The sequence below is a fragment of the Pleurodeles waltl genome, chromosome 9 (assembly GCF_031143425.1).
Source record: "Pleurodeles waltl isolate 20211129_DDA chromosome 9, aPleWal1.hap1.20221129, whole genome shotgun sequence".
Classification (NCBI taxonomy): domain Eukaryota; kingdom Metazoa; phylum Chordata; class Amphibia; order Caudata; family Salamandridae; genus Pleurodeles; species Pleurodeles waltl.
The window spans coordinates 750,283,872-750,306,624 of NC_090448.1; the positions used below are offsets into that span (position 1 = coordinate 750,283,872).

The following is a 22,753-nucleotide window of genomic DNA, read 5'->3' on the forward strand; positions in this document are numbered from 1 at the left end:
TGGTGGTTGGCACTACTGAGGCGGCCGCCTGTTGGGGGTTTGACGGACAGGCTGCCGAAATCAAAATGAGGGCCTCAGTCTCAGAGAGCTACTTCTTCGGAATGTCAAACAATTTCAGTGGAGTACTTTTATTCCTCAAATCATACACAAGTACTTCTGCACTTGAATTATTCACCATTATATATAATAGCTTTCAACACTGAAAATGTTACAGGGAGTGTTTAACGATGTTTAACTGTGTTTGCTAGAAATAGCAACTCCCCTGCAGGTGGGCTAAATACGTTTTTATCACATTGAGGTCAACAACTGCTGTTTACATCTACATTTTTTGTAACCGTTTTTATTTGTAGTCTCCCTGTGAGTGCTAGTTTAATAAATACATTGATCTCAAGCGATAAGGACATGAGCATTCCCTATTCTTTGGTGACATATGCTGTAGGACATGAAATCAAGCTGCATTGAATATGTTTTATCTCTCATTAACAGTGTGGGTGACAGACTCTACAAACAAATATTTTAAATTTTAGTGGTTAGGCCACTAACTTTCCAAGGGAAGAACGATTACACTCTTGCAAGCACAATTTAAGTACAATTTAAGTAAAATGAGCTACTGTTTGGTTTTGAAGAATAAGGCTGACATTCCATGGCACCTAGTAAGATAATTACTGGATTTGGGGAAAGACTGAACTCTGTGATCTCTCACGGTACGTGATCTGTCTCAGATGCTATCCTCTTACTGGATATCATTTGCATTACTTCTTTATAGTGTATAACTTTTCATTTAGGGCCTTGATTAGGAGTTTGGTGGTCCAGCCGTTGGACTGCCAATACGGCAGTCTGGAGGCTGCGGCCTCCATACCTATTATGAACTCCCCGCTGGAAATAGTACGGTGGCATTTCCTTTGGCTCTCAGGTAGAGCCAAGACCATTGCCACCACACTGTTAGTGCCGCCAGCGCACTCAGAATGCACACCATCTGCTATGGCAGACAGTGCCCATTCCGAGTGTGCTGACAGGATGTCCTCTGCACTGCCCACGACATGAACAAGGGCAGTGCAGGAGCCCTCAAGTGGCCCTGTCTCTGCCTTTCTGCCAGGCCTTTCATGGTGGGGCCCACCAGCATCCTAATCTGACGGTTGGACTGCCAATAATGCAGTGGTCGGACAGCCACCACTGTTATGGCAGTCCATGGACAGCCGTACTCATAATAAGGCCCTTAGTTCTTTTGTTTGCACGTCTAGCATTTCAAACACTTCATAAAACCTTTTTGCTAGTCTATAAAGTGCTCCATTTGATTTGTGTTCCTTTTCTATGTGCATGTTACCAATTGATTTTGATTTACAATATGTAAAGTCAAGCCTAGTTCACAATATCGTTTTTAGAGCTTATCCAGCATTATAATCCACGATGCGTCTCTGTAATCTTTCTACTTTCATATGCTTGAGTATTGCATTGAGGAATGAATATGTATTTTTGCTTTTCTGTATCCACATTCATGTGACCTTTTCTCGTTTCTCCTGGATACACATAGCAATGTGCATTTTCCCCTCAGAGTTTTTTTGAAGATTTGGGGTTTTGTTTTTTGATGTGACAATTGGCCATCCTTGCTGACAAACTAGCAGATTGTGGACTCTGGTCACTTTATGAATTGTGGAATTTTATCTACAGGATGAAAAAGTAAAGTTTCACATCTTTGACTGCATTATGTCATTTGGATTCTGATTATGAGCTGCGTAATTTTAAAAGGTTGCTTCAACACATAGAACCCACATTTAGCACCAAGGCTAGACATTTTAAATGAATTATAAAGGTTGATGACAGTTAAATGCTCCATGAAGACTGTACAAAAGAGGAAAGTGGTCAGAAGTTTTGAAGTTGATCATGGCATCAAGAAGGATTCATGTGAATTGGGGTAATTGTTGATATCAACCTGCATCAGAATCCCCGTTTCTTAAACTCTGTAGGGCCAAAGTATAGCCATGAATAGAAGACTTTTGGGGCCTGATGTAGGTCTTGGCGGAGGGGAATACTCCATCACAAATGTGTCGGATGTCCGGTCCACCTTATTACGATACCATGATGTCCTATGGAAATCGTAATAAGGTGGACGGAATATCCCTCACGTTTGTGATAGAGTATTCCCTCTGCCAAGACCTAAATCAGGCCCTTGGTTTTGAGTGTGGCTCAGTAGGTTATTATATATGTAAACAAGAGTGTTGCTCTAGGCTGTTGATGAGCAATACAAATTACATAAAACTTGACATGCCTTAGTTCCTAATGTTGGAAGGGTTGATGGGTCTGGCTTCTGTGCTCTAAACCAGATTTTGCCTGTGAAAAGACCTGCTTACATGTGGTTGCTGAAGTCAGTCTTTCAATCATTTTAATTAGATTTGCAGGTCAAACAATACCAAAAAAGAGACAAAGAAAAGATTCAAACATATTAAGACTGATCAAGCAATGGTTCTCAGAATATATTTTGTTGCATTAATTTGTGTCAGAAGGCAAATAAGAAACAACATTCAAAGGCAATGATGCCATCATAAAAAAAGAAACGAGACAACCAAAAGAATGCACACTGTAAACCTGCTTATAGTTCAAGAATAAACTCAAAAATGCTCGAACGGAATCCAGTGTTAATTGAGGGTTATGACAAGACAGTGCTCAGTAAAGGCAGAGGGCGTATTTGACACCTTGGAAAACAACATTTGCAATAATGGGCTTTCTCAGGTCATGTAGATAGGTGGCCCCACCAGTGTCAATCAGCAAGGGCTCTTGTTAGATTTCCTTGAAACAACTTTGTTTGATTTAACTATGCAATATTAGATCTTTAGGTACACCTATATTAGATCAACCTGTGACACTAATTTCACCAAATCACAGCCCTTCATTCCGCTGAGTTGCTCAAAGCAGCCAGTCAGTATTCACTTGCATCAGTCCCAGTGAAAGGGAGTGGCGGGGTAAAAAAAAAAAAAACACTTACTTCCTGGAAATGCGTTCTTAGCTCCAACGTTCTCTTCCAGGCAGCGCACAGACTCCCAGCCAATCACAACGCTTCTGTCATCATCATTACAGTAGCATTGTGATTGGTTTGAGCGCCCTGCTTTGGCACTCACAAAGAGAGTAAAGATGTGTGCACTTTCTTCTCCAGGCTGTTCAATACAGCTGGGTGGAGAAGTGCATATGTCTGTTTTGCTGACTCGAAACGGACAGCCAAACAGACATGAGCACTTATTGTGCATATAAAACTCCCCCTCCAGTCCAGCCTGCCCAGGAAAAATAAAATGATAATAACATTATCATAATTTTATTTTTCCTTTTACTGCATGCAGTTGGGCGACTCTCCTCCTCTTTAGCAGAGGAGCCCCGGCTGATCAGTCCTGAATGAGGAGCACCTGGGAAAGACCCATGTTACAGAGCATCTTGGTCCACAGTACAGTAGTGATAAGCAGAACACGTTTATGTGAATGTTTGAGAGGGTGCAAGATATATCAATACTTCTCTTGCATTATATGCGGATTGGAAATCTCATTTTCCAGAACCTACGAGACAAGTTTCCTGTAGGCAGCTGTCAATTCTTGACAGCATTATATCAAAACTGGGATTAGGGCGCTCCCCTATGGTGTTGCAAATGAGTAATGCCCCATGCCAACTTAGAATGTTTGTCTTGCAGAAACATCTGATCAAAAATGAAGCCAATCTGTCGGCAATGAGTGCAGTCATGATATATCCATCCTGTCAATGTCAATCAAAGGCTTAAGGATTCCCAACTTTGATATACTGATTAAATGTGCTATAAGAAGCTGACAGATCAAGTCATATTGCGAGCTAACCATTGCACGATGTCTAGTGATTGCATTGTGTATTCCCTCATGTTACACAATATCATCCAGACAGATTAGAGTCCGGAAGCAGGTTATCCTCAGTGTAAGGCTACATTAATTTGTTCGTCAAGTAACTGAATAGTAAAATATATAGTCAGTTACTTACAATGAATTTCGGATGAGATAATTGCGTATTTCTTAGTCATTGTAAACACCCAACAGGAACCTACTTAGTGGCATAGCAAGAGTGCCAATGGCCTTAATGCATACAAGAAAAAAATGGACCTTCTGTCCTTTGATCAGATAGTAAAAGACAGCCATAACCAGGGAACAGAGATAGTGGCCCCTCACGCCCCAGGCGTGGCCAGGCTCCTGTTGGTTAGTGCTGCCGCTGGGTTGTAAAACACTGACATATTCCCCCTTTTTCATGTTTTTTTTAAACATAATATTATTGATGTTCTTCCTTAGCATGATACAGCAGACATAGTAGAGGATAAGTATCTCTACACATCTTTCATAAATGTAGACAATCGGCCTAATTCCTGACCTGCAGGTGTGTCTGCTTATTGGTGCATCATTTAACATTAATGAAGAACAACAAAACCTCCCCTGTTCACTCCTCCCACCCCCCCCTGCTTCCGTCATTAAGTGTGTGAGATAAGCCATCTATGTTGCAAGTGTCATTGAGAGTACATCTACCAGAAGGGAGGGGCAATGTATGTAGTCTGCTTGAAGACAATACTCCTCTACATGAGTCACCTGTGGAAAGGGTGTGACTAAATACGAACCCCAGGGTTCGCAGTATGTGTAAACCTCAGGCTTTCTATTCTCTCTCTTCGCGTCGCATCTCTAAGGTACGCTGCTCGCTCAGTGCAGCAAGTCCTGTGTCTCATTCTGAGCCCTAAAGCCTGCCACTAATGTGTCCGACTCCAGGGATATTGGTTTCTTTCTCATCCCTCTATATTCCTGTCTCCTAAGAGCTGAACTTTCAGCCTATCTCCAGAGTAATATTTCCTCCCTCCACGACTGTATGGTTTGGGCTTGGGGAGACTTCCAGCGCCTCGTCAGCTGTCGTTTTGCTAAGAGCAAAGCCAGATCCATGAAGAGTGCAGTTACCTTAGAACATTGTGGGTTAGAGTGTAGCTCCGGGAGGAAATAAGCAGGCGTCAGTGCCACTGCTACCTCCATGGTCTCTATCAAAGTGGCTCCTATGATAGCCCAATACTGTGAGAGGGACGGGCATGCCCAGAGCATATGGAGAAGGTTGGCATCCATAGCATGACACCGAGGACATGGCGCTGTTGTCGAGTGATGCATCCTATTAAGCCTGTGTGGAGTGAGGTACGCACAATGCAAAAGGTAAAATTGTATCAGTTTAAATCTAGTATTGTGGGATACATTTTTAGCATACTGTAATATGAAAGTCCACTCTTTAACAGCAATATCTCTACCTCTATCAGTTACCCATTTAGTTTTCAGCATATCCAAGGATGTGTGGAGATGTGCTCGGAGCCCTTTGTATAGCCATCTAATTAGATGTCTGCCGCGTCTCATTGTATGCAGTGCCTGAAGGGCTTCATGTGTGTCTGGTTCAGTGCCTTGTGGTACCCAGTGATTACGTACATAGGACAGTATTTTACCATGGGTTAAAAAAAGGGTTTCAGAAAACCATGTACTTGCACAAAGTCAGAGTGCGGCATTACTATGCCATCCTCAAATAGGTCCCCTAGTGTACACAGTCCCTGTTTTTCCCACACTCTGAGCATAGCTGCTGTAATCGTCCCTGAGGGGGTAGGGAGCCCTTCCATTGGTATGTTGGGGGTGTAGGGGGTTGCTGAGGCTGTGTAACATGTAGCTAGCTTCCAGTAAGCCAATGCCGTTCGCAATTGTAATGTAGCCCCGGGGGGTAATTTTGGGGACCAAGGACAGATCAAACGATGACTGAAGCCTTTAGTCCATAATGCTTCTGTACAATTTATCTCTTCCAGATTATGGCCGCTAGCCTGTATGCCAGCCATAGGAGTTTGCCAGCTATACAGTAGGCTTTGAAGTCTGGGGCTCCAAGTCCACCCATGTATGGGGGCAACTGTAGTTTTGTCAGGCTGACGCAGCGATGACCCTTCCCCCAAATTAAATCAATCAGTTAGGAGTTCAGTGTTTGGAATATGCAAGGTGGTACCATGAGCGGCAAGTTAACAAAATGGTATGAAACACGGGCCAACAGAACCATTTTTGCCAGTGCTATCCTCCCTGCTTCAGAAAATGGTAAAGTAATCCAGAAATCAACTTGGGACCGGGGCGATGTGATCGTCCAGCTTAAATTACCTTCCAGCAGATCGGCCTGGTCCCAGTATGTGCGAATACCAAGATAACGGAAGGATACATGTTTTACTGCAATGGTCATGGGTCCAAATTGGACTGAAGGTTCCGAATAGGTGTCTCGGAAGGAGTATGTATAGTATTTATCGGGGTTAATTTGAAGGCCTGAAAGGAATGCAAATCTAGAAAAAAACTGCACTGCCCTCTCCGTGTCGTGCCGCAAATCCCTATTATAAAGTACCATATCATCTGCATAAAAGGAGCAAGCATGGATAGTGGGGTTAGGCACAATGCCCCAATCACTCATGCTGTGGCAAAGGTGTTTGGGCCAGGGGTTCCAATGCCAATACAAACAAAAGGGGGAACAGAGGACAACCCTGCCTAGTTCCGCTGTATATGGGGTGAGAGGCGGATAAATGCGCCCCTGTCTTGGCTCTAGCAGTCGGTGCCATGTATAGGAGCTTCACCCACTGTATAAAAGCTCGGGGTGTGCCATAGGCCTCCAGAGAGGCCAGCATATATTTCTAGTTGAGAGTGTTGAATGCTTGCCACATATCTAAGGAGATACAGCCAGCATGTAGATACTTGTGCTTCGTCTTGTCCATCAACTGAAATAGACGGTGGATATTCATCGATGTATCATGGCGTGGAACAAATCCACATTGGTCCGTGTGTAGTAGACGCGGTAGGAGTGAGAGCAATCTGCACTCAAATACTTTACTGAGGGGTTTATATTCTGTATTTAAAATAGACAAGGGCCTGTAAGAGGATATCTGTGTAGAAGGTCTATCTGGTTTAAGAAGCGAGGTCACCACCACTTCTCGAGTTGTGACTGGGAGTATGCCTTCCTCAAGAGACCTATTATATAACTTATCTAGTTGAGGGAGTTGGTGATTAGAGTATGTGGCATAAAATTCCACCGGTAATCCATCAGATCCAGGGGTCTTATAATGTGCCATCTCCCTCAGTGCCTCGCAAATCTCGGTGATCGTCAGTGGAGCTTGCAGCTCCTCTTCCTCCAATGCTGTAACCTGCGGTAGCGGATGTTTGTGTAAAAACCTGGGTATGGTGTGTTCATTTACAGGCGGTGACACATTGTAGAGATCGGTATAATATTGACGAAAGGATTCATTAATGTCAGTTTGATTATTTACTATTCCCACCTGTGGAGATTGTATTGTTAATATCGGCGTGAAAGATTGCTGTGGACAGATTAGCAAGTAGGGCACTTGGTTTGTCTGTCTCTGCATGCGCCCTTTGGGTGTATGTTCTGCAATCTACAACCTGCAAGCGCTTTAGGACATCCGCATGGCGGATCCATGCTGTTTGTAATTGCTCTGCCTTAGTGTCATCTAGGGTTGCCTCTCGTTCCAGAGCACCCAGATTATTTTCCACATTTGTGAGGTCATGTAGAATTTCGGTTTGTGCTGCCACCCGCATAGAAACAGAGGATCCCCGTATGGCCACCTTGAAGGCCTCCCATTTGATCAATAGGGAAGAGGCGTTTTCTGAAAAGAAACACCCAGCACCCATGGAATATGAGCCCATTCTGCTAATACTGTAGATAAGCCTGTATACAAAGCATCCTGCTCTTGGTTCTGTGCATCAAGACTTCCCAGCACCATTTGCTCTCCATCCACTAGTCCCTGGAGGAGTACATATCTACCTTGTGTGTCTATTTTTGTGTCTTGGACTGAAAACGGAATCCCCGCTCTTATCCATATGGCAGCTCCTCAGGCATACACCGAGAATGAGGTATAAAACAATTTTCCCCTCCACCTGTGGTACAGTTTTAGGGCTTCTGGTGTAGTAAGGTGGATTTCCTGTAGGAAGGCAAGGTGGACGTGTCATCTGTGCAATTGTGTCAACACCCTGTGTGGCTTATAGAGTGACCTCAGCCCCCTAATATTCCAAGTAATTATATTGTATGATTTAGTGATTGTGGCCATTACAGTTAATATAGGGAATGTCTAGCAATTTTACTCCCATGGCTCTACTGCATTCTCCCAGTGTTTTCATGATGACAGATGCATTACAATATCAAATAACACCTCTACCCAATTCATGGTCCAGCATGGAAAACAGTGCTTGACCAGTACAACAAATACAACCAAACTGCAGAAACATGAAGATTGCCTGGCTTACGCTAGTGGGGTACTGTGGTCCAAACGCCAAACGAATTATCTGCTCAGCACAATACGTAGGTCCAGGCCCAGGTCACATTTGTAATAATTTACTCACATATTGAGTCCCAGCTTCAAGCTAATAATACAAGGATATCACCTGTAGATGACTATGGTGGTCATTACAACCCTGGCGGACGGTGTTAAAGCTGCGGAAATACCGCAAACAGGCCGGCGGACAAAAAAAGGGAATTACGACCCTGGCGGAAACCGCCAACAAAGACAGCCACTTTAACACATCGCCCGCCACGGCGGTACAGACAAACAGCGCGGCGGTCACCGCCAACAGACAGGCGGGAGACAATGTACCGCCCACACTATTATGACAGGCCAATCCGCCACCTTTTCCGGGGCGGATTCTCCGTGGATAAAAACACAGCGGAAACAGCTTTTGCTATGGGAAAACGCTCACCTTAACACACTCCGCGAGGAACGACGACTCCATGGAGCCGGAAATCCAAATCCTACCTGCCTTTGTCTTTCTGCTCCTCTACGACCAACAGCATCGTAGGCACAGAAGATACCGGTGAGTACTGCACCTACGACACGGGGGAGGGGGGAGGCAAAAGTTAGGGGGACACCCACCAAACACCCCCACCCTCGCATATCACAACATACACACCAATGCAGTCACAAAAATCACATGAACAACCCACAATCCCCCCGGAAGAATGCAAAGACAAAGCGAATTGCGGTCAAACATTGTAATGTGGCAATATACATGTCATACAAAAAAATACTGATATATATCTCGAAATCTGTCATAATTATATATACAATACAAGAAGTAGTGCAGATATGTACACAACAATGTCCGTGCACCAACAGTCCAAAAATGCATGGGCGAGGCCCACAATAGATACCTGACCAAAATCCGAGAGAACACCGCCGGGGCATCCGATAGAAACACTACAGGCACCTCAGGGGGAAGGGAAGGGGAGGGCACCTCAGTCAGATGAATGCGAAGCAAGATCCACGACGGGGCTCCATGCCCATTGATGTATCCTGGGGAGTGCAAAGCCACAGTCTCTCAAGTCTCACAAGTGGGTGGGTTGCCCACTGTGCCATCCTGGGGAGTGCAAAGCCACAGTCTCACAAGTCTCTACAGTGGGTGGGTTGCCCACTGTTACATCCTGGGGAGTGCAAAGCTACAGTCTCACAAGTCTTTACAGTGGGTGGTTTGCCCACTGTTACATCCTGGGGAGTGCAAAGCCACAGTCTCTCAAGTCTCTACAGTGGGTGGGTTGCCCACTAGACCATCCTGGGGAATGCAAAGCTACATTTTCGCAAGTATCTGCAGTTCTCTACTGGTACTGGGTGGGACTGGTGCCCAGACAGGATGAGTCTCCCCGTGAAAGTTCATGTCCTGTCACTGTCCCAGCTGCACATGGGATAAGGATGCCTGATGTGGCGGACTATTCATACCCACACGGTGTTTGCCTTGTTCAGCGGTCTTCACCATGCCAGTCTTTGCCCTGTTCAGCGGTCTTCACCATGGCGGTCTTGGCCCTGTTCAGCGGTGCTTTGAATGGCGGTCTTTGCCCTGTTCAGCGATGCTTAGCCATGGCAGTCTTTGCCCTGTTCAGCGGTCTACACCATGGCGGTCTCGGCCCTGTTCAGCGGTGCTTTGACATGGCGGTCTTTGCCCTGTTCAGCGATGCTTAGCCATGGCAGTCTTGGCCCTGTTCAGCGGTGCTTTGACATGGCGGTCTTTGCCCTGTTCAGCGATGCTTAGCCATAGCAGTCTTTGCCCTGTTCAGCGGTCTTCACTATGGCGGTCTTGGCCCTGTTCAGCGGTGCTTTGACATGGCGGTCTTTGCCCTGTTCAGCGATGCTTAGCCATGGCAGTCTTTGCCCTGTTCAGCGGTCTTCACCATGGCGGTCTTGGCCCTGTTCAGCGGTGCTTTGACATGGCGGTCTTTGCCCTGTTCAGCGATGCTTAGCCATGGCAGTCTTTGCCCTGTTCAGCGGTCTTCACTATGGCGGTCTTGGCCCTGTTCAGCAGTGCTTTGACATGGCGGTCTTTGCCTTGTTCAGCGATGCTTAGCCCTGGCAGTCTTGGCCCTGTTCAGCGGTGCTTTGACATGGCGGTCTTTGCCCTGTTCAGCGATGCTTAGCCATGGCAGTCTTTGCCCTGTTCAGCGGTCTTCACCATGGCAGTCTTGGCCCTGTTCAGCGGTGCTTTGACATTGCGGTCTTTGCCCTGTTCAGCGATGCTTAGCCATCGCAGTCTTTGCCCTGTTCAGCGGTCTTCACCATGGCGGTCTTTGCCCTGTTCAGCGGTGCTTAGCCATGGCAGTCTTTGCCCTGTTCAGCGGTCTTCACCATGGCAGTCTTGGCCCTGTTCAGCGGTGCTTTGACATGGCGGTCTTTGCCCTGTTCAGCGATGCTTGGCCATGGCAGTCTTTGCCCTGTTCAGCGGTCTTCACCATGGCGGTCTTGGCCCTGTTCAGCTGTGCTTTGACATGGCGGTCTTTGCCCTGTTCAGCGATGCTTAGCCATGGCAGTCTTTGCCCTGTTCAGCGGTCTTCACCATGGCGGTCTTGGCCCTGTTCAGCAGTGCTTTGACATGGCGGTCTTTGCCCTGTTCAGCGATGCTTAGCCATGGCAGTCTTGGCCCTGTTCAGCGGTGCTTTGACATGGCGGTCTTTGCCCTGTTCAGCGGTGCTCTGACATGGCGATTCGGATACTGACATTGGTGGGTGGCATGACGATCTCTACACTGGACATTGGTGTGTGGCATGACAATCTCTACACTGGACATTGGTGTGTGGCATGATGATCTCCACACTGGACATTGGTGTGTGGCATGACAATCTCCACACTGGACATTGGTGTGTGGCATGACGATCTCCACACTGGACATTGGTGTGTGGCTTGACGTTCCATCATTGCCCAGCGGGCTGTGGGATCCTGGTCCCTCCTGGGCTGTGACTCCGGAGGTGGTCTCCTGACCAGTAACGATACTTGGCCCCTCCTGGGCTGTGACTCCGGCGGTGGTCTCCTGACCAGTAACGATACTTGGGCCCTCCTGGGCTGTGACTCTGGCGGTGGTCTCCTGACCAGTAACGATACTTGGGCCCTCCTGGGCTGTGACTCTGGCGGTGGTCTCCTGACCAGTAACGATACTTGGGCCCTCCTGGGCTGTGACTCCGGCGGTGGTCTCCTGACCAGTAACGACGGTGCTGGCGGTTGTGTCTTGACCGCCGGAAATGATGGCGCACTTCTCCGCCGTGACACTCACAACAGGCTGGGCAGACTTCCTCGGGACCTTCCCCACCTTCTTTGGAGTTACAGCTGACTCACCAATCGCCTTCGATCCCATTTCAGTTGTTGTCCCACCAGGAGTCTTGACACGGTCCCGTCGTCCACTCTCCAATTTCAGAGCCTTTACAGGGGGTGGGCTGCCAGTGCCTTGGCTCCGGGTCCTACTGCCTGCCCTGGTGGACGGTGCACTCCAAAAACCTGGAACACGCACCACTGGCACTGGAGGCTTTTTGGCTGAGGCGCTACGACGGGACTGATGAACTGGAGGGGGGGAGGGGTGGGGGCAAACAGGTCAATTTGACATAGGGACAGTTTCTGACGGACACTGGGATGGGTAGCTGGAGGGGGTCTGGGAGTGGAGGTAGAGGAGGTGGTTGTAGAAGGTGTCACTTTAGGTGTTTTGGGTGCAGGTGCAGGTACTGGAGGCTGTCGTGAGGTGGATGGATGTTGGGTGAGTGATTGCCGGCGTTTGCGTACTTTGGGAGGGGGCGTCACAGACACACTGGGAGAGGACACAGGGGACGTGTAAATGGCAGTGGAGGTGGTGAGTGCAGTTGAGCGGCTTGTGGTGCTGGGTGTCCTGGTGCGAGTCCTAGTGCCTGTAGATGTGGTGCATGCAGGTGTGTGTGTAGACGACACTGGGAGGGAGGAGGGAGAAGAGGAGGAGGGGGACACAGTGGAGACAGTGGATGTTGCTGTGTCTGTATGGGTGTGATGCTTGTGCGAGTGCCTGTGGTGTGTGTGGTGCCTATGTTTGCTTGAGCTACTTTTGGGTGTTGACTTGTGTGCCTGCTGGTCTGTAGGTGTGCTTGGGATGGGCTGGGGTACAGGGGATTGGGTCTGGGTGGAGGAAGTTGGAGGGGGAGGCTGGACACAGGGACAATGGCTGCCATCAGTGCTGAGGCCAGAGATTGCAGGGTTCGCTGAAGGGCAGCCTGACCAGAATGAATGCCTTCCAGGAATGCATTACCGTGTTGCAACTCTCGTTCTACACCCTGGATGGAATTCTCAATGGTAGACTGCCCAACAGTGAGTGACCTGAGGAGGTCAATGGCCTCCTCACGGAGGGCAGCAGGGGTGACTGGGGCAGGGCCTGAGGTGCCTGGGGCGAAGGTGATTCCCACCCTCCTGGGTGAGGGGGCACGGGGCGAACGCTGTGAGGTGCTGCTGGGAGGGCGGGGCTGGTAGGGGAGGTGGAGGCTGTACCTGTAGAAGTGGGGCACACAGATGGTGCCGCCACCACAGGGGAGCTCACATCCGCGGACGAGTCTGTGTCGCTGGTTGGTGATCCTGTGGCCGACGTGAAGCTCCCCTCGCCCTCCGTCCCACTGGTGCATTCAGAGTCTGTGGTGTGGCCCTCCATGGCCTTGTGGGATGCAGCTCCCTCGTGCTCCGGTGCCACTCTACCTCCGCCTGATGATGCTGATGTACAAAAGGACAGGGAGAGCAGGAAAAGGGGGGGAGACAGAAGAAAGGGAGTTTTAGTGCATGGCATACCGCTACCGTTGGCGGACAAGACAGACGCAGCAGCCCCATGCATTACGCCGTGCTCCTGCCCTCTGCACATGCAATTTCTGGGATATGGCCTACATGGCAATGGTAGAAATCTGCGCACATGGATGGCAAAGGGGCAACTATACATCAACTTGCCTCTGTTCTGAGCTGGGGTAGAGTCCCACATGGCCTACATTACGGAGGGGCCTTGCCTACCTAACTCGCCCTGGCCTAGGGACACCCACAGCCCACCTCCCCCACCCAGACACCTCCACTGCACGCAAAGTCCACAGAATGAGGTTGTACTCACCCCCTTGTGTGTGCTGTGATGTCCTTAAGCGCCCATCCAACTCCGGGTAGGCCACCGCCAGGATCCGGAACATCAGGGGGGTCATGGTGTGACGGGCACCCCTCCCACGTTGGGAGGCCATCCCCAGCTGAGCCTCCGCCGTCTTCTTGCTGCAGCGGCGAATGTCCTCCCATCTCTTACGGCAGTGGGTGCCCCGTCTCTGGTGGGCCCCCAGGGTCCGGACTTCCTTGGCGATGGCACGCCAAATGTCCCTCTTCTGGTGGGCGCTGACCTACATGACATGCACAAGGAAAGAGGAACAGTCATTACCTACTGCACCGTCAATGTGAGTGGGCCCCTCCCAACTCTGTCCATGTGGCCCATTCATCCCCATGCATTTCTGTTGTAAGAACTCTGCCCCCTTCGCTCTCCCACCCAGCCCTGTCCACCCAGGCCTAGCCCATCCAACGTGCTCCCTGTGTACTAACCTGTTGGTCTGGAGGACCGTAGAGTAGCATGTACTGGGGGAGGACCCCATCCACAAGTTTCTCCAACTCCTGTGCAGTGAAGGCAGGGGCCCTTTCCCCAGACGCAGCAGCCATCGTCGCTTCCAGACCGAGGTCACAGCAGCACTAGCAGTGTAGGTCCTCTCCTGTCGAAGGTCAGGTATCTAGTGATTGAAGAGATAGAAAATGGTGGTGACGTCCGCGGCGGTGACGTCCGCGGCGGGGCGCATCATCACCGCCAGCGCACCTGTTCATTGGCTCCTGGGACCCATAGGGTCCAATGTTAACCAATGCAGCATTGCGCCGCGCTCTACGACCGCCTACCCCGACGGTGTCCAACGCCAGCGCAGTTACCCCACAATTCCATTGTCCCAGTTTAGAGGTCAGGCAGCCGCCATTTCAGGGGCCCACATGGCTTCATTTACTACTGCCTCACACATACCGAGGCCTACACTTAAAACTTTTCCCGGATGGGTTAATTGTCTGTTGTAGTCTTGTGTGTGACTGTGGGTACATACCTGGAGGAATGGTGACAGTTTCTTCGCTGTTGTCCTTCTTAGGCACCGTCAGTTGGGACATATTGGAAGATGGCGGAATCCGCCGGTGTACCGACCGCTGGTGGACCTGTTGACAATGGAAGAGAGACATTTGATTGTGACCTACCGGTTCGACCGTGCCACAATCCAGGAACTATGTACCCAGTTGGAGCCAGAGCTGATGTCACCAATCCGCCATCCGACTGGAATCCCCCCTGACGTGCAGGTGCTGTCAGTGCTCCATTTCCTTGCAAGTGGGTCATTTCAGACAACTGTGGCCATGGCATCAGGGATGTCCCAGCCTATGTTTTCCAACGTGTTGTCCAGAGTGTTGTCTGCCCTGCTGAAAAACGTAAGGAGATACATCATTTTCCCTGAGGTGGAGGATTTGCCTACAGTGAAAGGTGACTTCTATGCCCTTGGACATATCCCGAACGTCATAGGTGCCATTGATGGGACCCATGTAGCTCTGGTCCCCCCCGCAGGAGTGAACAGGTGTACAGGAACAGGAAGAGTTATCATTCGATGAATGTCCAGATGGTCTGTTTGGCAGACCAGTACATCTCGCAGGTAAATGCTATGTTCCCTGGCTCAGTGCATGACGCCTACATCCTGCGCAATAGCAGCATCCCTGATATGATGGGTCAACTCCAGAGGCAACATGTATGGCTATTGGGGGACTCTGGTTACCCCAACCTGTCCTGGCTATTGACCCCAGTGAGGAATCCCAGGACCAGGGCAGAGGAACGGTACAATGAGGCCCATGAGCGGACTAGGAGGGTGATCGAACGCACCTTCGGCCTCCTGAAGGCGAGGTTCAGGTGCCTCCATATGACAGGTGGGTCCCTATTCTACTCACCGAAGAAGGTGTGCGACATCATCATCGCCTGCTCCATGCTCCATAATTTGGCATTGCGATGCCAGGTGCCTTTTCTGCAGGAGGATGATCCAGATGACGGTGTTGTAGCAGCTGTGGAGCCTGTGGACAGTGATGAGGATGAAGCTGATGAAGAAGAAAACGACAACAGGGAGTCAGTCATACAGCAATATTTCCAGTGAGACACAGGTGAGTACATTTTCAGGTTTAACATAACATTAACTTTCACACGTCTACCTCTATCCTGTACCTACATTTCACTCACTATTTGTTAACTGAGTTGTCCCCTTCCATTTCAGTTTCACAAATGTGGTAACCTATGTGTCAACAGCTTGCACCCTTGAAAGGCTTGTGATGTGTGACTTTGGTATGTTGGCCTTCCAATGGGTAACCATTTTTGACACTGTAATTGACAATACAAATTCAAAATCATTGACTGACTCCAGTTTTAGTAGTGTTTCAAGGGTGTTTATTTAAGTGCATAACAATGAAGGGGGGTTGTGAAATGGGGATGGGTTATGGTGGAAGAATGTCCATGGCAGAGTCCAGTCGATTAGTCTCACAGGTACATTGCACATCTGGCCATTGGAAGTGGAGCTTTGGCAGTTCTGATTTGGGCAGGGTAACAAAGTGGTACAGTGGGGGGACAATCAGGGTGGTCTTATTTCCTGGCGGGGGTCTTGCCATCTTGCTCTGTCCTGTTCCTGGATCTCAGGGACCGCTTTCGTGGTGGTTGTCCGTCTGCAGGGGGTGGGGTGCTGGTGTGTTGGTCCTGTGGCAGGGCGTCCTGTCCACTAGCGCCGGTGGAGGTGGTGGGCATTTCATCGTCCTGGCTAGTGTCAGGGGCCCCTTGGAGTGCCACGGTGTCCCTCAAGGTCTTTTGAATGTCCGTCAGCACCCCTGCAATGGTGCCCAGGGCGGAGCCGATGGTCCTGAGCTCCTCCCTGAACCCCAAATACTGCTCCTCCTGCAGAGGCAGGGTCTCCTGCAACTTGTCCAGGACCGTTGCCATCGTCTCCTGGGAGTGGTGGTATGCTCCCATGATGGAGGAGAGGGCCTCGTTGAGAGTAGGTTCCCTTGGCCTGTCCTCCCTCTGTCGCACAGCAGCCCTCCCAGTTCCCCTGTGTTCCTGTGCCTCCATCCCCTGGACCGTGTGCCCACTACCACTGCCCCCAGGTCCCTGTTGTTGTTGGGGTGGTGGGTTAGCCTGGGTGCCCTGTAGTGGTGGACACACCGCTGATTGACCTGTCCTGGGTAGGGAGGTATGGGCCCGCTGGGTGGGTGCTGTGCTGGTGTTACCAGAGGGTGGAAGGTCAGTGTTGGCCTGTGGCTGGGCAAGGGGAACCGACTGTCCTGAGGCCCACGATGGTTCGGGCTGGTCATCAAGATCCAGTAGGGCAGAGCTGCTGTAGTCACTGTGGGCCTCTTCTGGGGGTGGAGTGGTGTTGTCTGGACCCTCTGGTGTGGTGACGTTCTTACGGGTTCCTGCGGGGGTATAAGTACATGATTATTGCATGTGTGTGTTTCATGGTGTGCAATGGTTGGGTGTGTGTGTACACCAGTGCAGGCATTCCTGTGTGGGGGCTTGTGTGCTGATGGTTGGGGGGTGTTCTGGGTATGTGCAGTGGGCATGCTTTAGTGATGGGTATCCATGCTTAGTTGTGTCATGCAGGTCTTGGTGTTGGAATGGGTGGTTGGTGTTATGGGTACATTAGTGAGGAGTTAGGGTGATAGGGGAGGGTGTGAGGGTGGGGGTGTGTGATAGCATTCAGGTAAGGTGGGGGATATGATAGTTAAGATTTGACTTACCAGTGTCCGTTCCTCCAACGACTCCTGCGAGGCCCTCAGGATGCAAGATGGACAAGACTTGCTCCTCCCATGTTGTTAGTTGTGGGGGAGGAGGTGGTGGTCGGCCGCCAGTCCGCTGAACCGCGATGTGGTGCCTGGATACCGTGGAACGCACCTTCCCCCGTAGGTCGTTCCACCTCTTCCTGATGTCCTCCCTATTTCTTGGATGCTGTCCCAAAGCGTTGACCCTGTCGACTATTCTTTGCCATAGCTCCATCTTCCTGGCTATGGATGTGTGCTGTACCTGTGAGCCAAATAGCTGTGGCTCTACCCGTAGGATTTCCTCCACCATGACCCTGAGCTCCTCTTCGGAAAAGCGGGGGTGTCTTTGGCGTGCCATGGGGTGGTGTGTGTGATGTGTGAGGTGGTGTATGTGGTGAGTGTAGTGGTATGTGGTGTTTTGTGCGTGGATGTTGTGTGGGTGATGGTGTAGTGTGCCTCTGTGTGATGGGGTTCTCTATTCTGTGCTGTCTCTCTCTGGCCTTCTCTCTAATTTTGGGTCGTAGGGGTTTGTGGGTGATGTGGGTGTGTGTTTTATATTGAGTTGGGTATGTGGGAGTGTTGTTTGTATGTGTATCAGGTGTGTGTATTTGGAATTGTCCAATGTGGCGGTGTTTTGGAGCTGTGTGTGTATTTTGAGCGCGGCGGTGTGTACCGCCAATGGAATACCGCGGTTGAAAGACCGCCGCGTGGATTCGTGGGTCGTAATAGCATGGGCGTGTTTCTGTTGGCGTGGAGGTGGAGGATTTGTTTCCGCATGTTTATCGCTGACCTTTGGTGTGGCGGGATTGTGTGGGTGTCTGAATTTCGGCGGATTCCGTGATGTGTGTCATAATAGCTGTGGCGGAATTCCGCGGCCGCGGCGGTGTGTTGGCGGTCTTCTGCACGGCGGTAAGCACCTTATACCGCCAATGTTGTAATGACCCCCTAAGTGTTAATGTAATAATAGTTGCTAAACAACAGCGTCATCATATAGGAGTCAGGGTACTAGTCTAGAGTACAGTGTAGGACAAAGGTTCCCCCCAGCATCGTTCACAGGATCTCTGAGGTGGGGACAAGAACAATAAGTGTAGTCTTTCGATTGTTCAGAGTTCATTAGCGGTCTGTGGCGTTATAGTTGGGAATAATGCTGCACTGCCCTCAAATTCAGTGTCTGAGTCCCCAGCCAGGGATGACTCTGTACTGGACCTACGGCTGGGGTCCCGCAGAGTAGTAGCAAGTTGGATGGCTTCCAGTTGACTTTCCCACGACTTTCGCGGGGACGGCCCCCCTCTTCTATTGTTCGTGGAGTCCTGTTTACGGCTGGTGCGCTGTGCCCTACGGTTCGATTTCTGTGATCCACACTCTTGTTGTTGGTCACTCCGTGTGCTCTGAAAGCTCTGGTCTAGCCATTCTCTGGTTGCTGTTGGAGTATCAAAAAAATGAGAACGTCGTTCATGTATAACTTTCAACTTCGCCGGAAAGATCAGTGCATATACAAGGCCATGTGTTCTGACGTGTCTTTTAACTTCTTGTAAGGAAACTGGGAGGCGTTGAACTAACATCATATAATCTGGATAAATAAATACTCTAGAGCTGGCCACAGTGATCGGCGTGCGTTCTTGCACCGCTCGGAGTAACATGTCCCTCTTTCTGTAATTCAGAATTTTAGCCACTTTGGCCGCGGCGGGGCCCCTGGGACCGGTCTTTTGCTAGACACGTGTTGTGCCCGTTCCACAGTGAAGAGTCTTGGACAGGCCTTCCAGTGCCAATGTCATCTGTAGCCAGGTCTCGATTAACTGTGTGGGGTGATCTCCCTTGGTACCCTCCGGAAGACCCACTATACGGATGTTATTTCTATGCGCTCACCCTTCTGCATCTTCAGCGCGATCCTGGAGCTGTTCCACTTGCTTGCGCATTTGAATCTACATTGAATCGTGTTCTGTTTGCCCCTGTAATAAGGTGGCCAATGTTTGCTCTGTCGTTTTGACTCTATCCTCCAATTTGTGCTGGCCATCTTTCAGCAGATTTAGGTCCGTAATAATAGCACCAAGTTTCTGTTCCATAATTACTCTGGAGTGCCAGATTTCATGCAAAATAAGATATAGCTTGTCCTCTGATATCTCTGCGCTCGTGGGGGGAATACAGTCAGAGGGTGTGAAGGTAATCAAGTCTTCCGAGGGTGGGGAGCGCGTCTGCGCATATTCCTCCATCCTAAGAGGCTTATTTTTGTTATGCCCCATCTCATCTATGACTAGGCACTGTAGGTTGGGGGCACTCTCCTTGCCCCTATTTAGCCCATTTTTTGTGCCCTCACTCAATCAATGGGCTGCATTAAGGCTCCCCCCATGTTCTCAGTTTCAGCTGCAGTGTGCTGCGTCAGGCCCTCCGCCAGGCCACAGCTGGGTCCCACGCTGTCGATTAATGTCTGTGTCAGGCCCTCCTCTGGGCCGTCCTCCTCGGGCAGGCAGCTGCCAGCACCCCCAGGGGGCACACACAGGCCGCTGCCCAGCCCGCGCGAAGACCCGTGTTAGCTAGCGGGCTCTCCGCACGCCAGTCCCGGCCACGCGAACCCCCGAGGAGCTTGATCGCTGCTCCCCTCTGGCGTTCCCAGGCAGTGCAGTCCTACCTCCGCTTCGCTCGGTCTGGCCACTCACCGCCAATCTACAGACTTCGGCACCCGACCGCAATCGCCTGTGGGGCTGCCCGGCAACAGGGGGAATCGGGCAGGAGGCCTCGTGGCAGGCCACAGCCACCCACCGTCTTCTTTGAATGAGCGCAGCCACACCTCAATCTGGGCATTACTTCATGCCCAGCACCACTCCGACTTCCTACGACGCATGTGGCAGCACCAGCACTGTGCTGGGACCGGAACTCAGGTATAGTTTTAGACCCGGGTCTGGAGCTGCGGGATTAATCGTCTGCCATATTGGACGATTGGCCACATCCCTCCCTCTTTTTCATGTTGAGTTTCTAGTTGCCACTTTTCATGCTGTGCTTTCTCAGTGCCATGTTTCACTCAGAGGAGATTTCACAGTGATTCCCGAGTGGGCTGGAGAAACAATCCTAAATGAAGTGCAGATGTAGCCCACTGGTACACAAAAGGTGCTGTTGCAGTGCTCACATTGTTTACTGATGATCACGGGAGTCATTGTAGTGCCCATGTAGTTCAGTGTAGGTCAAAAGAGCTGTTGCAGTGCTAACCAACTTCCCGTTAAAGGCCGGAAGAGCTGTCTCAGTTGGGTGTAGCAATTTTCACACCTCATCTGCTTCAGCCATTCAACCTTGCCCATTCTATACCTACAGTGTCGACACAGAATCAAATAGCAATTAGTCCTGAATCATCAGGTTCTATGTCTGGTAGCAGTGCTGGAGTACCCATACTGATTGTGCTTGAGGTGGTTACAGCCAACAGCAGCCGGCTCCTGCATTTCTGCCGCCGACATATGGGTGATGTTCGAATATGGTAAGATAAATACTAAAGGTGTAGCTGTGATTTTGTAAGTTACTGAATTACGTTTGGAAGGAAGATTCTTCAGATAAGTTATGAGATTTTACCAATGTCTCCAGATGTTGATTTGCTCTGTAATTTTCAATCAATCAATAGATGTCGGATTTCCCTTGTGATTGTCAAGAAGCCCTTCTTACTCTCAATTTCCTGGGCTCCTGGGGCATGTGTGGATTAGTAACTACATTTTCAAGCAAAAGGGAACTTCCATTCCCAGAATAAGGTAAAGATGTTGACAGCATCAGCTACCATGTCTGAAATCCATAGTCTGGCTTCTTAACATACATATCTAACCAGGGTCGGACTGGGACAGAAAATAATCCCGGGACAAAAATAAATTTGGCCTCAATTGGTGAATTAGATAGCTAAAAAAGTGTCCAATGTTTGCTGTTTTGAATTTGAAAAGAGACACTATATAAGTGATTTTCAAGGTATGGAAGACTATATGGATTTGTACTTGCTGCAGACAATGTTTGTTTGATGCCAGGGAAATCAACGATAAAAACCATCCAAACAGACCAAACAACATGCACACAAATGGCCCACACAGTGACCTGGCAAACCAGTGCTTCGAGCACTGCCTGATTGCCCTTTTGGCCGGGCCGACCCTCCATGTGTGCAACTTTGATAACAAGCATTTGCAATGCAATAGGTCTTGCATATTTCGAACAAATTGTCATCTTTTGACAATAGCGCACACGAGCAAAAACAACAACAAAATAAGCAGTGTAAACCGGGAAAAGACGACTTAACAAAATAAAGAAAAGTTAGGTTTTAAAAATAAAGCTTTGCAGTTTTGTTTGTCCTGCTGGGCGCGTTTTGCCAGTCACGATCCTTCTGTCACTGGAAGTTAGACCAAAATAGTACTTCGATCATGTCTGGAGCAGCGGCCGGGCACTAATTAAGTTGAAATCAATAAGTACTTTATCCCTGCTACACACCGAGGAACGAAAATGATGCCAGGTATGCCTTGACAAATAACAGGGCTGTAAAGAAGAGTGCCAGGCAAACCAACAAATGGTGAGCGACAGGGGACTCCAAGCCCTTTACTGAACATGTGAGACGCAAGCGCATGCACTCGCAGGCTGGCCCCTAAAAATGAAAATAGCTCGTCCTCTGAGGTAAGGACGCAAAAAGAACACTGTGGTGTGGAGTAATGGGAGAGGCATTGGCGGAGGGTTGGTGGAAGAGTGAGAAAGAGAGCGGGGTGCGGGAGAGAGCAGTAGTAGTACCGGAAGAGAAGAGCCCCAGGATGACAGACAGAAGGAAGAGAGAGCGAGAGGGAAGATCACAGCAGTGGGATAAGTTAGAGGTATAACAGACGGTTGACATCAGGAGGCAGGGAACAGAGCTAGAGGGGGAGAAGTGAAATGGAGTCAAAAGGCGTGGTAGAAAGGTTGGGAAGAATGGTATCATTCATTCATTCATTTCAAATGATATACGAGGCAGAGTAACTGGTGTAAAAGAAAGCGGATAAAATGTGACCGAGGAGACATATAAATATATCAAAGGGAGGGAGCAGGATCTAGAAATTAATGAGAGCGCTCATTTGGAGACGGGAGGTGGGGCACAAAGAGAGACGAGGCTAAATAGTAAACACTGCGTCACACCTCCCGCCGGTCTCATGATCATGAGCAGGGCCAGGAGTCCTGCTCTCGGCAGCTCGGTTTACAATATGGGAAACTCGAGGCAAAGAAGGAGAAAGAAGAGTAGCGAAAGAGGTGGGAGAGAGAACAGGAAAAGGGTGGCCACAGGAAATGTAGTACAGTAAAAGGAGAAACGGAAAGGACGTTACCTTGTGTGTTATAGTGCTGCATGGGGATATATGAGGTGCCTCAGCCTTTCCTGTGATAGCTCTGCTTCTGCTTTATACAGATTTCCTCACCTTAATAATCTCTCGAGGTGTCAGACCCCTTTGGAAAAACTTTCCCCCCAGCAGTAACTCTCCAGCTCCTCAAGGTAGCATCAAGTGGCTCCATTTTCCTGTCGGACATGACGGCATTGGCGTGAAATAGGTGCCGACCTTCTTGGTATCACCAGTTCCTGTTTCTTTACACCTCATCAGCGTGGTCTGGAGCTCTCTCTCTCTGTGCTTCATGGATTACATTTCTCCTTGTTTCAACAGT

The 22,753-nt window shown here is 49.6% G+C and overlaps 1 protein-coding gene across 6 annotated transcripts in view; it reads left to right on the forward strand.

Annotated features, from left to right (window-relative positions):
- EHBP1L1 (EH domain binding protein 1 like 1) overlaps positions 1 to 22,753 on the forward strand; it is a 239,038-nt gene that overhangs the window by 25,760 nt on the left and 190,525 nt on the right. The gene's annotated exons all lie outside the window — the stretch shown is intronic.